We start from the raw sequence: 15,173 nt of genomic DNA on the forward strand, positions 1-15,173 counted from the left end.
GCAAAGGTCGGCGCCATGAAAGACGATCAAGCGCAGTAACCGGCTCGTTCTTATTCTGGCCCACCAATAAATGAACGCGTTCATTTTCAAGCCCCCGTCTTCAGCCTACGTTACATTTTTCTGGTGGAGGTGCTGGGTACAGATCGAACCCCGTCTACAAGCCCAGCACGAAGTGCGGTTGAGCTGACCCCTTGTCACGTACGCACAAGCCGTCGACTTCAAGGACTACCACCTGGGCACGAGCCTCTGTCCCACCGTGCCAGAAAGATGTGTACATCGGTTCATTCTTGGTCAACTACATCGACCGAGGTCGTCCTTAACCAGCCGCTAATCCCCAAGTCCGTCTACCGGGACACCTTCGAGGATGTTGAAGACTGGCTTGGTCACTTTGAGCGTGAAGCCGAATACAATGGCTGGACTCCGGAGCGCAAGATACGCAACGCCTACTTTGCCGTCGAGGACTATGAGCGGACATGCTTTGAGAACCGTGAAGCAGCTCTATCCACTTTGAACGATTTCCGACGGCAACTAATCAGCACATATGCATGCAAGCCTTGATTGCAAGGAGCGAGGTGAATCTGCAATTCAGGCGAGAGTACAGCGGCCGAACGACAGTGTCGTAATGTTTGTAGAAGATATATGCCGACTTTTCCGACGCGCGGATCCGTCCACGCCGGAAGAAAAGAAGCTCAGGAACCTAATGCGCGGTGTCAAGCAAGAGTTATTTGGTGGCCTAATACGCAACCCACCAAAGACCGTTGTAGAGTTTCCTGCTAAAGCCATATCAATAAAAAATCACATCATCTCACCCTACGGGCAACCATGGTGGATTGCGAAAGCATCGCGGGGGGTGCGCATCGAATTTCCGTTTCCTTTCAGTTGCCAACACAACCCAATGAAAGTTACAGTGAGAGAATGTATATAGAAGAGAGGAGACGTTTGTACGGGGTTGTGGCGTCTTTATTTAGAGATCGTACGTGATTCCTAGCGTCGATGCGCGCGGTATCTTGAATACGATGGCTTTGTGGTCGGTGAAGTGTAGCGTCAATGGGTCTTGCTGCAGAGGGTCGAGTTTGAAATGTGTGAAGACGAGGTCTATGCACGTTCCCATGATGGTGGTGGGTTGCTTGTGATCTTGGGAAATGCATCGCAAAGAGCATACGTCCTTCATGTGTTGCACCAGCCAATCGGTTGTCAATATGTCTACGTTGAAGTCCCCTGCGAGTATGAAGGGCGCGTGTCTGTAGGTCTTGGTGTACTCTACCAGGCTCCTTGCGAGGTAAAGTGATGCTGATGCGCTTGAACCGCGCGTCAGCACCGTCGATGCGCGGGCGTTGTAATGGCCTCGAACGTGTTGCTGCTCTGGCCGCAGACTCGCGTTGCTTGTCGCTTCGGGATCGGGAGCTGCCGCTCGACGCTGTCATTGCGCTTCGACTTTACGAGCCCGGAGTCCGGGATCCGCTTGATAACGCTGACGTTCCACTTCGGCGTGCCGAGCCCGTGTTGCTTCCGTAGAAGTTTCCTGCCGACGTTGACGTTTACGTTTCCCTTCCGTGGCCCGAAGTTCGGGGTCCGCTTGCCGACGCTGACGTTTACGTTCGGCTTCCCGAGCCTTCCTCTGCTCCACGGCGCTGGCGCTGCCGCTACAACTAGCGCGGACGTTGACGTTGTTCATGGCGTTTCGCACATCGTTGCACAGAGAGAGAATGATAGAAGCACAGCGAACGCGCTCTTTATACTGCGCCGCGACACTTGCGCCGCCGCCCGTGGTGTTCCGAGAAAGCCACTCTATTCCACATTACATGGGCGTGTCGTGCAATTACTGCCTTACCCCCCATCCAACACCCGATCGCGGAGCGGTGGGAGTCGCTGTTGGCCAGCGAGGCCTTGGACGATCAGCTTAGCCTGATTGACAGGGCACGCAGGGCGGCGACGGCGAGCGGAGCCCTGGACTGAGGGCCCCCCCACCGCGAGGCCAATAGCCTCCGATCTTCGAAGACTCACCGCGAATCTTACCATCGCTCAATAAAAGTTTCTATCCATATCCGCCTACCGGCGGGCCCTGAGAGAGAGAGGGAGAGAGTGAGAGAGAGATTTATATGCAATGATTTGCTGCGCCGCACCTGTGGCGGACAGGGGGAGATGATGATAAGTGGTTCTTGAGGGAATGGGAAAGGTTGGCGCTATCTTCTGCAGCTCTTGAGGGAGCACGGCTCAGGGGGAGAGGGGAGGGGAGTGCATACCTGCGTAGGAGAGGAGAATGATGGAGAGTTGCGTATGCGCAGTATGGGTGCGGACGCCCAAGAACGGACACTGCCCCAAGCATAAGATGCTCTCGCATCTAAAAGGCACTGCAACAGCGAACAAGCAGTACAACCGCGACGTGTCTACCTTATCGCGTGACCCTCTCGTAGTACGCTTTGACAATACCGATGCCTTGCGGGAGATCATTAGGCTTGTTGTTCGAGAAGAGCTCCAAAAGCTTCGGGTGGCTCCGGCATTAGTGCCACGACTTTCTCTGGCTGATGTAGCCCGTGAGGAAATCAGGCAGGCTGTCCAAGTCCCATAGAGAAGCGAGATACCACAGCACGAGGAACGGCAGCCACAGCCTCGCATGTCGTATGCGGAAGCTGCGCGAAGTTCGTTGTCCCCGAATTTTCATGGTGCGAGCGACGTTACAGATTTTCATAGTGAGCGCGCCGTTGAACAAGGAACTGGCTACTTCAGGCCTAGCCGCTCGCCGTTCATGGCTGAAGGCCAACCACCCCGCAAGAGCGACGTATGGCGCACTGCAGACCGGAGGCCCTTGTGTTTTCATTGCGGTGAAGTCGATCACCTCTACAGGGCATGTCCTTGCCGGTGAGCTGGGCTCCGTGGATTTTCCCGCAATGCGCCGTGCCAGCGCCATGTCGAACGCCCCCTGGATATTGAAGCCTACCTTGCGGACGCCAGGACTTCGTTTGCCCTACGATTCCATGAGCCCCGGTTACCTTCACCAGCCCGAAAGAGGTCTTCCAGCCCCCTTTTCCGGCCGAGCGTAACAAGCCGTCGCTCACCCAGACCTGCCACTCGGGAAAACTGAGTGCAGCGACCTGCGGAGGTGAGGTCGCTGACCTTGCGAACGCTGAAGATGCTGCACTAACACGACCACGATATGAAGAAATTGAGACGCAGATAAAGCAGTGAATTGAAGGGAAAACGAGACATTCACCCAATCGTAGCAATTGCGACAAACAAAACCCATACGGGTTCCATGAAAGAACCCGTATGGGTTTTGTATTTTGCCTTCTTTCGTGGAACCCGTATGGGTTTGTTTGTAGCAATTGCTACAATTGGGTCTATGTCTCGTTTTCCCTTTAATTGCTTCTCTCCACCTAGTGGGCTTCCGCTGAACTATTACGTCATAAAGCAGTGCAGTTCGGTGTCAGTATGCTGCGACGTACCAGTTACCATAGATGACCACGAAGTCACGGTCTTAATGGGCATGGGTGCGGACACGTCTGTTATGAGTTAGAATCTCGCGCGTATACTGAACAAAGTTTCGACGCAATGGGCCGGAACTCAGATTCGTACTGCAGGAGGGAACCCCATAACTCCAGTGGGCCGGTGCATGGTACAAGTCAACATTCCGGGCTTCGCGTACATCGGCGACTTCGTCATTCTTCCTGAATGTTCAAAGGACCTTATACTCGGAATGGATTTCCTTCAGACGAACGGTGCCATCATCGACCAGCAAGTCTAGAGTCAGCTTTGCTACTACACAAGCCATAGGGAACAGTAATTACACCGACCGTGACATCGCGCTTCACGTTGCCGACGATCACGTCACGTTGCCACCCAAGAGCAGCGTGCTTACCCTTGTCCGATGCAACATGGAGGACGACGCCGAAGGAATTGCTGAGGCAAACGTTCCCCTGCGTCTTGAACGCAACATTTGCATAGCCAGAGGAATTCTTCAGGTGCGAAACAAATGTTCAGTCGCTTTGCAAACGAATGTTAGCAACGAGTATCGGTATGTACCGTGAGGAACGGCAATCACGTTTCGTGGCTAAATCATTGGTGTTACTGGCATTGGCACATTGGAAATCGCATCGTCTCAGCAATCGGAGTTACCCAGCCTAAAAGAACAGATTCACGTTAACGCTGCTCTGCCCGACCATCGGAAAGACCGTCTACTGAGTCTTGTGAATGGATTTGCCGACTATTTTTCAACGTCGTCCAAAGTACGGTGCACGTCCATCACAAAACACCGCATTATTACGGGTGAGTCAGCACGTCCTGTTCGCCAGCATCCTTACAGAGTGTCTCCAGTGGAAAGGGAAGTGATGAAGCAGCAGGTGAAAGAGATGCTCCAAGACAACATGATCCAGCCGTCCATAAGCCCGTGGGCCTTCCCTGTAGTGTTAGTCAAAAAGAAAGACAACACACTACGCTTCTGTGTAGTTGCAGAAAGTTGTAGTTGTGTAGATTACAGAAAACCGTGTCAACAACCGTGATGTCTATCTATTTCCACGCATCGACGACGCATTGGATCGTCTACAGCATGCAAAGTATTTTTCTTCGTTGGATCGTAAATCCGGGTATTGGCAAATCGAAGTTGATGAACAAGATCGTGAAAAAACAGCGTTTGTGACACCTGACGTGCTTTATGAGTTCAAATTTTACCCCTTCGGTCTCAGTTCAGCACCTGCCACCTTTCAGCTCATGTTGGATACCGTACTTGCTGAACTAAAATGGCAAACATTCCTCCTATACTTGGACGACGTCGTCATGTTCGGGAGCATGTTTGACGAACACCTCGCACGACTCGAGAGTGTCTTCGCTGCGATCCGTGCTGCCGACCTCACCATCAAGCCTGAGAAATGCTACTTCGGGTTCCAAGAGCTCAAATTTCTTGGCCATGTCGTTGGTCCTAAAGGCGTCCGACCAGACCCCGACAACTTAGCTGCCGTCGCCGAGTTTTCACCATCCACAGACAAGAAGGCTGTCCAGCGCTTCCTTGATTTGTACGCATATTATAGGCGCTTCGTTGAGGGGTTCTCTAGAATTGCTTAGCTTCTGACACGGCTTACACGCGATGACCTGCCTTTCATTTGGGCGGACGAGTAACAGTAGTCATTCAATAAATTGCGCCAGCTTTGCAATCCGCCCCAATACTTTCTCATTTCGAGGAAGACGGTGACAGAAATTGATACTGACGCCAGCAATGCGGGTCTCGGTGCAGTTCTTGGGCCGTGGCAAGATGGTGTGGAACGCACCATTCCTTATGCAAGCCACAGTCTCACCAAGGGTGAGAAAAACTACTCAACCACTGAAAAAGAATACTTAGCGGTTGTGCGGGCAATTAGTAAATTCTGACCATACTTGTACAGTAAACCCTTTAAGGCTGTCAGTGATCCCCACGCCCTGTGCTGGCTTGCCAATCTCAAGGATCCTTGAGGCAGACTAGCCCGTTGGAGCCTGCGCTTACAAGAGTACGACATTACCGTTGTCTACCGATCTGGAAGGTAGCACAGCGACGCTCCCTGTTTGTCACGTGCACCACTCATTATGACATCATCGGACACTGACCATGACTTGTCATTTAGAGGCGTTGTCAACGCCCTAAAGATGACTGAGGACCAGTGCGTTGACCCTGAGCTGCTGCCGCGGATTCAGCACTTTAAAGGAGTTGAGACTCTTTTACCTCGCTCGCTGTTTGCCGCTTATCATCGTACTGTTTCCACAACAATGTCCTTTACAGGAACAATTGCGGAAGCGGTCCAAATACTTACCTCCTTGTCGTGCCGTCGTGGCTGCTCCAAGACATTTTACAAGCCTGCCATGATGAGCCATGCGCGGGACACCTGGTATTTGCTAAGACATTATCAAGTATACGACAGAAGTATTACTGGCCCCGGCTTTTTTCTTCTGCGCAACGGTACGTGAAGACCTGCCGCGATTGGCAGCGCCGCAAGAAACCTCCCGTTAAACCGACCGGCTTTCTACACCCTGTGGACCCTCCTCGAGCACCGTTTCAACAAATAGGAATGAATCTACTTGGTCCATTCGCAGTGACCTCTTCGCGCTACAGACGAATAGTCGTCGCTACCGACTACTTAACCCGATACTCCGAAACCGAAGCTATTCCACAAGCAAACTCATATGAAGTGGCCAAGTTCTTTATCCGCAACATCGGTCTACGACACGGTGCACCGTCTGTTCTCTTCACCAATCAAGGTACAGCATTTACAGCCGGACTTATGCGTTACGTTCTCCAGCTAACGCATCGCTCTCACCGCAAGAGCACTGCCTATCATACTCAAACAAATGGATTAACGGATCAACTGAACCGAACGCTGGCTAATAGGCTTTCCATATATACCGACGTGCAGCATAAGAAGTGGGACGAGATTTTGCCATATGTGACATTCGCCTATAACACTGCTGTACAGGAGACTACATAGTTTACGCCGTTTGAACTTGTATACGGGCGCCGAGTCACGTCAACACTTGACGCCACGCTACCTGTGGCTGATAATAGCCCGACCAACGAACATGCGGAAGAGTTAATCCAAAAAGCCGAAGCAGCACGCCAGCTTGCTCGGCATCGTATCCAGAGCCAGCAGCATACCGACGCCCTTCGATACAAGCAGGTCGACGCGACGTCCATTATAATACCATCGTTAGATAGGCGTCTGGACGCCTATCTGTCGCCGTGGACTTTCGGAAAAGTTGCTCCGCTGATGTCTTGGCCCCTACAAGGTTACACGCCACCTCAGTGACGTAACCTGCGAAGTCGTCCCCTGAAATTCCGACCCCGGTTCACTCCGCCGTCGTCTTCGCTATGAAGTTGTCCATGTAGTGCACATGAAACCATACCATGCGCGTACGTGAACGTCCGGATGCACCTCAGAAGCTCCATTTCTTGCCGTGGACTTCGCTGACAGGACTTTTTGACGCGACCGAAACGGTCGCTTGTCACATGGGGGGCTACAGACGCAGTGAAGGAGGGGGGGAGGGGGGGCTTCCGCACCACGGGACGGCACGCGCAGAGGTCGGCGCCATGAAAGACGATGAAGCGCGTAACCTGCTCGTTCTTCTTCTGGCCCGCCATTAAAGGGCCGCGTGTATTTTCAAGCCTCCGTCTTCAGCCTTCGTTGTCATATAGTGCTATTACCGCTGGTTCCGGATAATAGTCAAGTGTAACTTCACTCCTAGAAGAGGCAGGGCGTGTGTCGACTGAGGTGTTGAACAACACATTGCAATGTGGTGAACACGGTTTTAATAATAGATTCGGCACCTCAAAGAGGTGAGACTTAATGCTAATGGATTTCTCCAGTGTGAAACGCTAAATTGCCATTGAATTTACTTGTGACAGTTTTCATGTGTCACTTGCGGGGTTCTAAGGAACTGTACTTCTAAGGGAATGCCAATGTCATTCCGCTGAGCTATATTACGGTTTCGTCCTCACAAAAAAAGTTGTCGCAGTTTCACCTGAAAGGCGAAGCATCAATTGCGATAGCAAATTTGTAGAGAGCTATACGGAGTAATGATAGTAGCTTTATCAGCTGTATAAACTTGGACATGCAGCAGCACCGGCAACACGCAGAACTGTTGTCGACGCCGTCGGCGTTTTGCCCGCGTTCACACAAAATGCGTGCGGCGTTTGCGACTGTTGCCGGAGCCTCTGATATAAATAGGCACTTGGTGCCGCAGCTAAACGTCGCCTCCCTTCCCCTCCCCGCCACGGCTTTTCGCGCGTCGGAACAAGGCGCGTTTGTTCTATATATATGGTGATTGTAAAGGAGGAAAGAGACGCCTACTTCTGCAGCCCTTAAGGGAGCACGGCGCAGAACGCGCGTTTGTTCTTCGCCGTGCGTTCACTCGCCGTGAAAGCGCGCGTCCCTCGCGCCCTTTCACTCGCACATACAGCGTTCGGCGCGCGGCGCTGAGCCGTGCTCCCTCAAGGGCTGCAGAAGATAGCGCCAACCTTTCCCTTTCCCTCAAGAACCACTTATCATCATCGGCGACGATTTCATCTCCACTGACGTCATACGGAACCTAACGGCGACGGCGACGGCAACGCCGACGGCAGAAATCTGCTTTGGAGTGTCCATATAATTGCTATCGCAATAAAAAGAAGATAAAAAATGGGAATACTCTGGATTTACTGCATAGTTTGACTTACAAGAAACATTTATTCGAGAGCTTTAGCGTGTATTAGGTCTAGCTTTTGTGACTAAAGCACTAAGATAGCTAACTTTATTATTATGACGTATAATATTTCAGAACTACAGGCGGTGGTAAATTTTAAGGGTCACGAAGTTTAAACCAATTTAAATGTAAAAATAAAAGCAATTGGTCATGATAATACCACTACACTTAGCGTGAAATCTTAAATTTGGTACAAACGTTGCACAAATTGCTCCCGTGCAACTGCGTTGGCCATTTAGCGTATCTTGTTTTTACTTTCAGAAACGCTCGTGGTTCTACGCCGTCTTTTTATATCCAAAGAGGGAATACATACGGTAAAAATGAACAGGAAAGGATAGCTCCAGTAGAGAGAGTGCAAAAGTACATTTTTTACAGCGAAGCTGTTAAGGGCTCACCTTTCGATCGTCGAGTCCGGCAATAGAAAATCTCTCATTGGCCGTATGCTGTATGTGCGAGTGAAAGCGCGCGAGGGCGAGAACGCGCGCTTTCATGGGGAGCGAACGTACGGCAGAGAGCAAACGGGTGTGTAAGTGTGTAAGTGGTTCGTGTGGAAAGGGAAAGGTTGACGCTATCTTCTGCAGCCCTTGAGGGAGCACGGCTCAGCGCCAACAGGGAGGGGAAAGTGGGAAAGAAGAGTAAACGGGACTTACGTGCGAGTGAAAGCGCGAGGGCGAGGGACGCGCGCTTTTGCGGGGGGCGAACGCACGGCGGAGAGCTAACGCCACCTCTCAGTGGTAGGAGAGTGGTGAGCGAGGAAGGTATCGAGGCATCCTAATGTGCGCGTGTGCGTGCCCGCTCTCCCACTGCGACGCATGCGCGCAGCCCTGCCGGCCTCTGCCGCCGACTCTCTCTGGGCTCTCGCCCGCATCTCCCCTAACCGTGTCGACAACGGCGTTTAGCTACAGCGTACTAGAATAGGAATTCTAGTACACTGTAGTTTAGCCGTTCGTCACGTAGCCAGCGTTTTGACAGCGGTTGTGTGCGGTCACACAAACAGCGCGCACAACTGTTGTCGACAGCGGCGGCGTTCTGCCCGCGTTCGCACCAAACGCGCGTAGCGTTGGTGACGTGTTTATGAAGAACGTGCCAACCTTTGTCGTACACCCTGTGGCGGTGTACTGTAGCGACCATAAGGCCATGGTCCCTATGATCACTAAATAGACGAAAACCACCGGATCATATCTATTTCTCATTCTTTAATACTTCAAGTAACCTAATTATACCATCACATCTTAATAGTCATAATTGGAAATACATAATTCCCACCATGGTACAGCTTCGCTGGTCTTCCATCTCCACCCCAGTGAAAAGGGCTGACGGATTTTTGCGTTGTATTTCCTATTGATGTTGTGGTACCAATCCTTTCGCATTTCACGTGCCTAACTTGCCTAATACACCAAAGAAGTACATCATTCTTGCTATTTAAGCCCCACGCTGAAGTAGGTCATTAAAATAATGCTTCGAAATACATTCTTAGCTTGCAGTTGGATCAGGTACACAATATTGTTTTTCTACCTATAACGCTAAACTGATGACACCCGCGATTTGTGATGGTGCTTCTGGCCTTCCTTTAGAGGAGTTTCTCTTTCTGCCTTCATTGTGATGTCATTGAGCTCTAATGTGATGCCTGGGCACCGGCACGATCGATATGCGAGTAATAATGTTTGAGCCGTAGTCGGAACGGCTGAACGAGTTATTTTCGTATATCTATCGTGCTGGCGCCTAATGATGCGCAACTACCGCTTCCACGTGGCGAAATCTCCAAAGGTCTATCGGCCGGCCCTTCTATTTTCACACCACTTTGGCTGGCTCCCCCAGGTAAGTTCCCAGTAATGCAGCAGGTAGCCCGAGGACAAACACTTTTCAGCTTATAGGTCGTCCCTATAGCGAAGGCAGTAACGAAATGACGTAGTGCAACCTATGACTCTTTCGTAGTACTCTGATAATGTAATAAAGCACATGAAGCCTTTTCAAATAACAGAGGCAAGTGCGTGGTCAATGATGAACCGTGTGGGTGGCATAGCAGGGCAACGTAGAATGGATGGTGCGTCACTTGTGGCACCACAGTTCGAATATGTCCTCGCCATTAACCTTCCCTTCAGCGACTAGATGCCTTTGAGCTCTTGATAATAAGCGGGAACCCTGCAGGGATAGAGTAGAACTAGGGTGCTATAATTGTCGGATGATTATGCATGGTAATGTCCGCCTGCAGCGAGCAACACTTCTCTCCTGCGTTGCCTTTAGCATTGTAATACATGCTTCATTGTGAAGAATGCTTCATTTCAAGACACAGCTTTCCATATACAGCCGTCGGGGCGAAATGTAAGAACACCCGTGAACCATTGGCACATTGCCTAGTGTCTCTGCGCCGAGCACATCGTTTGCGCCGCCTAAAAACATGGGTCGGCCGAAGAGGTACGTAACCCTCGAGGAAGAAGATGCTCGATGGGAAGCTCGTCGCAGCGCTGCTCGTGAACGAATGCAATGGCTGTGATCCGGACTACCGTGCTGGTGAATCTTCGGCAAAGCGACAGCGAAGAACGAGTGCAAAACTCGGTAAAATCTTGGCATAACATAGTAATACATGGCAAAAACTTAGCAAAACTTTGTATCGTAAACTTTGGTCGACCCCCAGCTACGCTGTTTCATTAGCCTTGCACATTAGTGCAAGCTGCCCTCATTTCTTTTGTGCCTTTAGCTGCTTGTTTGCTCTAGAAAGGGGAATAGCATTCGAGATTGTTTCTTGAAAAATCAGGTAGAACTCATCTACCAATAAACGTCAGCGTTAGAGCGATTAGCATTGAAGCAATGCATTCTAGACAGCGTTATGCAACAGCCGAAGCGCGTGATGTATGACTCGTGTACGCAACCTGGCTGCTCTCTCGCACTTTCCTCCAGACACGCTGCGTCATCTATCGTCACCGCAGTGAAGTCCCCAGAATGGAGCGTGTGTCAATATATATTCATAGAAGTTTGTCTGAATACGCGTATATACGACGCGGGTTCGACTGCGCCTTGCACTGCATAAATTTAAATTATTTTTGTGTCATGGAAGAGTGGCCAGGACCAAGTGGCACCTTGGTATATACCTGCAGTGTCCCGAGTGTGCATCAAATGGCTTCATTGAAGAGCGGCAAATATTTAGTTACATTGAGCTAGTGACCGAAGTCGCCGTAAAGGACGTTCACTGAAGAGCGGCACACAACTTATGGCATATGCCCAGTGACCCAAATTGCTACGAAAAATATTTATTCAAGAGCGGTGCATATATACCTAGCGCCATATGGGCACCCTGCATTATTCAGCGGGCGCTACGACGTTTTCATTTTTCACCCCAGCGTTGCCGACACCGGCTGCTAGAGAGCTGATGAAAATAATACGCCATTTCAAACGATCGCGGTCATTTCAGTCGCTCGTCTGATTATTAGGCCCTGAGCATGTGCACTTTCGACGTTTTCACAACTCGGACACTCTTGCCCCGTGATAAGCGATCGAAAGTGTCCCTCCAGTTTGGCTTCGCCCACTCGCTAGGCTGTGTGTTCTGGCGCTACTGTTTACTCTGCAAAGCTTTAGCGCAGGCTGCCTATACCTAGGTGGCTCATACCCAGTGACCGAATATGGTGGTAAAGTGGCCCATTGACGGATAATACAGTTTTCAGTGGCGTTCAGTATAAAAATTGTAGACTTCACCGAAGCGAGCGGCAACATGGAAGCTCAGCGTGAGTTTGGCGTTGCAAGAACAAAAAAAAAGAAGAAAAAGCGTGTGATATTGGCGGACGCAAAAGGAAAAACTGTCGGCGTGCAACTAGCGCGTAAAACGTAATTTCGTGGGCATACTTGCGGACACACTCGCGGGCTCTGCGTAAGCGTCATGCGCGCTCGCTCTGGTCACTGCAGTCAATGCGCTGCAAAGCTGCACTGCCGTTGTGAAGATTTGTTTTACGCGTCATGAATTTCTTTTACGCGTAAAATTTAGCGGTCGGCCTATATTCCCACTCGCCCTGTATTCCGGTTTATTTGGCCCTTTTTAGTGGCGTGTTCCTGCTGGGGACTCTTAGTGTCAGCCTGCTGCTCAAAAGCGGTAGTTATTTCTTTAACTATTGCTAGGATTGCGTGGTATCGGCGTTTTCCTTCATCCTGCTCTCACCGTACGGGTACGGGGATGCAAGGAGGGGGTAAAAGAAACGGCTAGCAGTATGTGCCCACCGCTCCTTGCTTGACGAGCGAAACACAATGTGGTAATTGATGGGCAGCGGCGGATCCCTGTCGCGGTGACGGAGCCGAGATGAGGCAGGTGCGCGGCTCGTGACACTGCCGATTATAGCCGACACGCGGAGGGGGCGATTAGAGTCGGCTGGCACTGACGAAACGTAGGGGGTGCATGACGACGCCTGGCGCAACCGCATGCACGTGATTTTCGTGCAACAGCGACACGCGGCGGCGACGAGCGGCATGTTTTGCCGTCGCGGAGAACGATCGTCGCTGTCGTTGGTCGCGTCGCCGGTTTCTAGCCAGCCAGAAAATATCGCTTGTCGCCCGGAAGTCAGCGCGACGACATCCGCTGGGGACAGCGATTGCGCAACAAATGGCAGCAATCCGTCAGCACACTTTGATCTGAATTCGCTCTTGCAACTTCCTCTCTGCCGTGACATCAAAAAAATAAATAGTAAAACCAGTCATTGCTTTGTCTTATCTCTAGCTGAGGACAATGTATCGACGCTCTAGTGTCGTTATTATCGAGATCGGTTGTTTGTTTTGACGCTGTTAGGCCTGAGACGCCACCGAGAGCCGAGAAGCTGTTTTAAGTTTTTCTCACGAGATGGCGCCACTGCATTTTACGCTGGCGGCATGGGACGGATTTCTACTGGGGATGATAGCATATTTTAGCTAGATCTAGATAAAACTTTGACCTTTTGATACGTTTGACATTTCTTTACGCGCGCACGATAGCATTTATTCGCACAACAATGTCAATCCGTCGCAACTTTTCTCCGCGATGTCGCGTTCATGTGGTTGCTCCACGCCGCGACACGACAGCGCGACAGGGTGTGCCTGTCGCGTCGCTTGAATATCGCGTGCATGCGGTTGGGCCTCTACCACCCTATAGTACATAAAGCTTACCAAAATAAGAGAGAATATCGCTGCTTGGTTACGTAAATCTCGTGCGGTCGTCCTGAGAGCAAAAGCTAAGAGGTCCGTGACTGCCGCTGGCTCCCGACGTGCGCGTGCCAGGCGTGTCATCGGCACAGAATGCGTGAACGCGGGATCCATTATTGAGCGCAAACCTTTCCCATTGTAACCGTTTTGGCAACCCGTTTCGGAGACCGTTGCCAATTGACCGTCGCGGAAACCATTTCTGAGCAAGGATTCACTCATCAGGGGTACACAAGCCTAAAGTGTCGCGTTGACAGCTTTCATTGGTGTATGGCCCGCAGCTACTACACTATCGCTTTTTCCAAAGGGGAAGGGGCCACAGCATAGGTCAATCGCCTTAGCTTGCATGTGCTGCCTGGTTATTAGCAATTTATTGTGCCCATTGTGTTGAGCTCTGTGGCTTTGCGTGGGAGCACGATTGCTATGCATTTGTAACCCTCCCTCCTTGGTGCGCTGTTTTTTTTGCGCTGTTTTAACAGCGGTGCTGTTTAAGATTTCGTTTTCTCGTGTAGCATTAGCATAAACTCGCCTAGCGATGACGTCACTGCACACAGCTGCGCCTCGCTTCACCTTGCGATAGCCAATCGATAGCAAATCAATAGCTAATGTATAATCGTTCAATAATCAACAAATTCCGGAAAGTGCTGGGGAGAGCTTCGTAGTGCTTAGCCCAAATACGTGGCCAATACCTTGCGAGAGCCAATCGACAGCTAATCACTAATCGATCCATAATCAATAAATTACCGAGAATGCTGGGGATGACTTGGTAGGGCTTAGCGTAGCCCAAATAAATGGTCAATACCTTGCGATAGCCAATCGATATTCAATAAATAGGTAATCAATAATCAATCAATAATCAATAAATTCCGGACACGCATAACCCGTAAGGCCAGGACCAGCTAGGTGCCGATCAGCTCCGCTGTTTCTTTAGCCTTGCGCTACAAGTGCTAGCTACGCAAATTTTTTTAGGGAGAGGGAAAAACACCGTAAAAGGTGGTAACGGAAAGGGCGCCTGGTCGAAGCGTAAGCTGGAATAGCCGGCGTACCACTCACACGACGATCATAGTTTAGGATTAGTGATTGGTGCGCCGGCGGACCACTCTCATAGCCACTCGGTGGTGATTGGGCTGTAAATGTTTGGGGCGGGGCACCGAAGGGTAGAAAAAGCGTCTCCGTTGCTCCGACCAAGTGTTCTGGACTCAACTTCAGGTGCTATGCACCATCGGCTCTACCGATATTGGGTCGCCCTATGGGTTCCAGTGCCACCTTGTGTTTCTATGCGTAATTTCTTGTAAATAGTTGTAAATGGAAAGTGTCCTTCAATAGTCATTTGCGTCTGCTTCAAATCGATCAGATGCCTCCAGCGAACCTATCGCCGCTATTCTTAGCGGCAGTTTTCTCCGCTTGCGTAGACCATCTCTGGCGGTGCGTCTCGGACTCCCAAGTGGAGAAGCAACACTCATGCCCTCGAGAGAGAGGCAGAAGAACTTGGACCTAACTGTTAGCTTGCGAAATTGTTGGCTAGGAGCAAGCAGCGATACCTGGGCGGTAGATTACTTTAACCCTGTAGAAAAATTGAGCAAATCAGGGACGAAATTTACGTAAGAAAGCGACAACAAAGTAGCTCTGAGGCAAACATCTCGGCTGTGCCGCTCTAAGCCAGCGAAAGGGATAGGGAAAGAAATGTGATCGACAAAGAGAAGACACAGCGCAGACATGGTCACGTGGCATGCAATTATCGCAGCCGTGAAAAAAAAAAAACCTAGTGGTCAAACCCCTAAATTATTCACTGGTCACTTCTGCAACACTATTTAAGATCTGCC

Source organism: Dermacentor silvarum, chromosome 8 (assembly GCF_013339745.2).
Source record: "Dermacentor silvarum isolate Dsil-2018 chromosome 8, BIME_Dsil_1.4, whole genome shotgun sequence".
Classification (NCBI taxonomy): Eukaryota; Metazoa; Arthropoda; class Arachnida; order Ixodida; family Ixodidae; genus Dermacentor; species Dermacentor silvarum.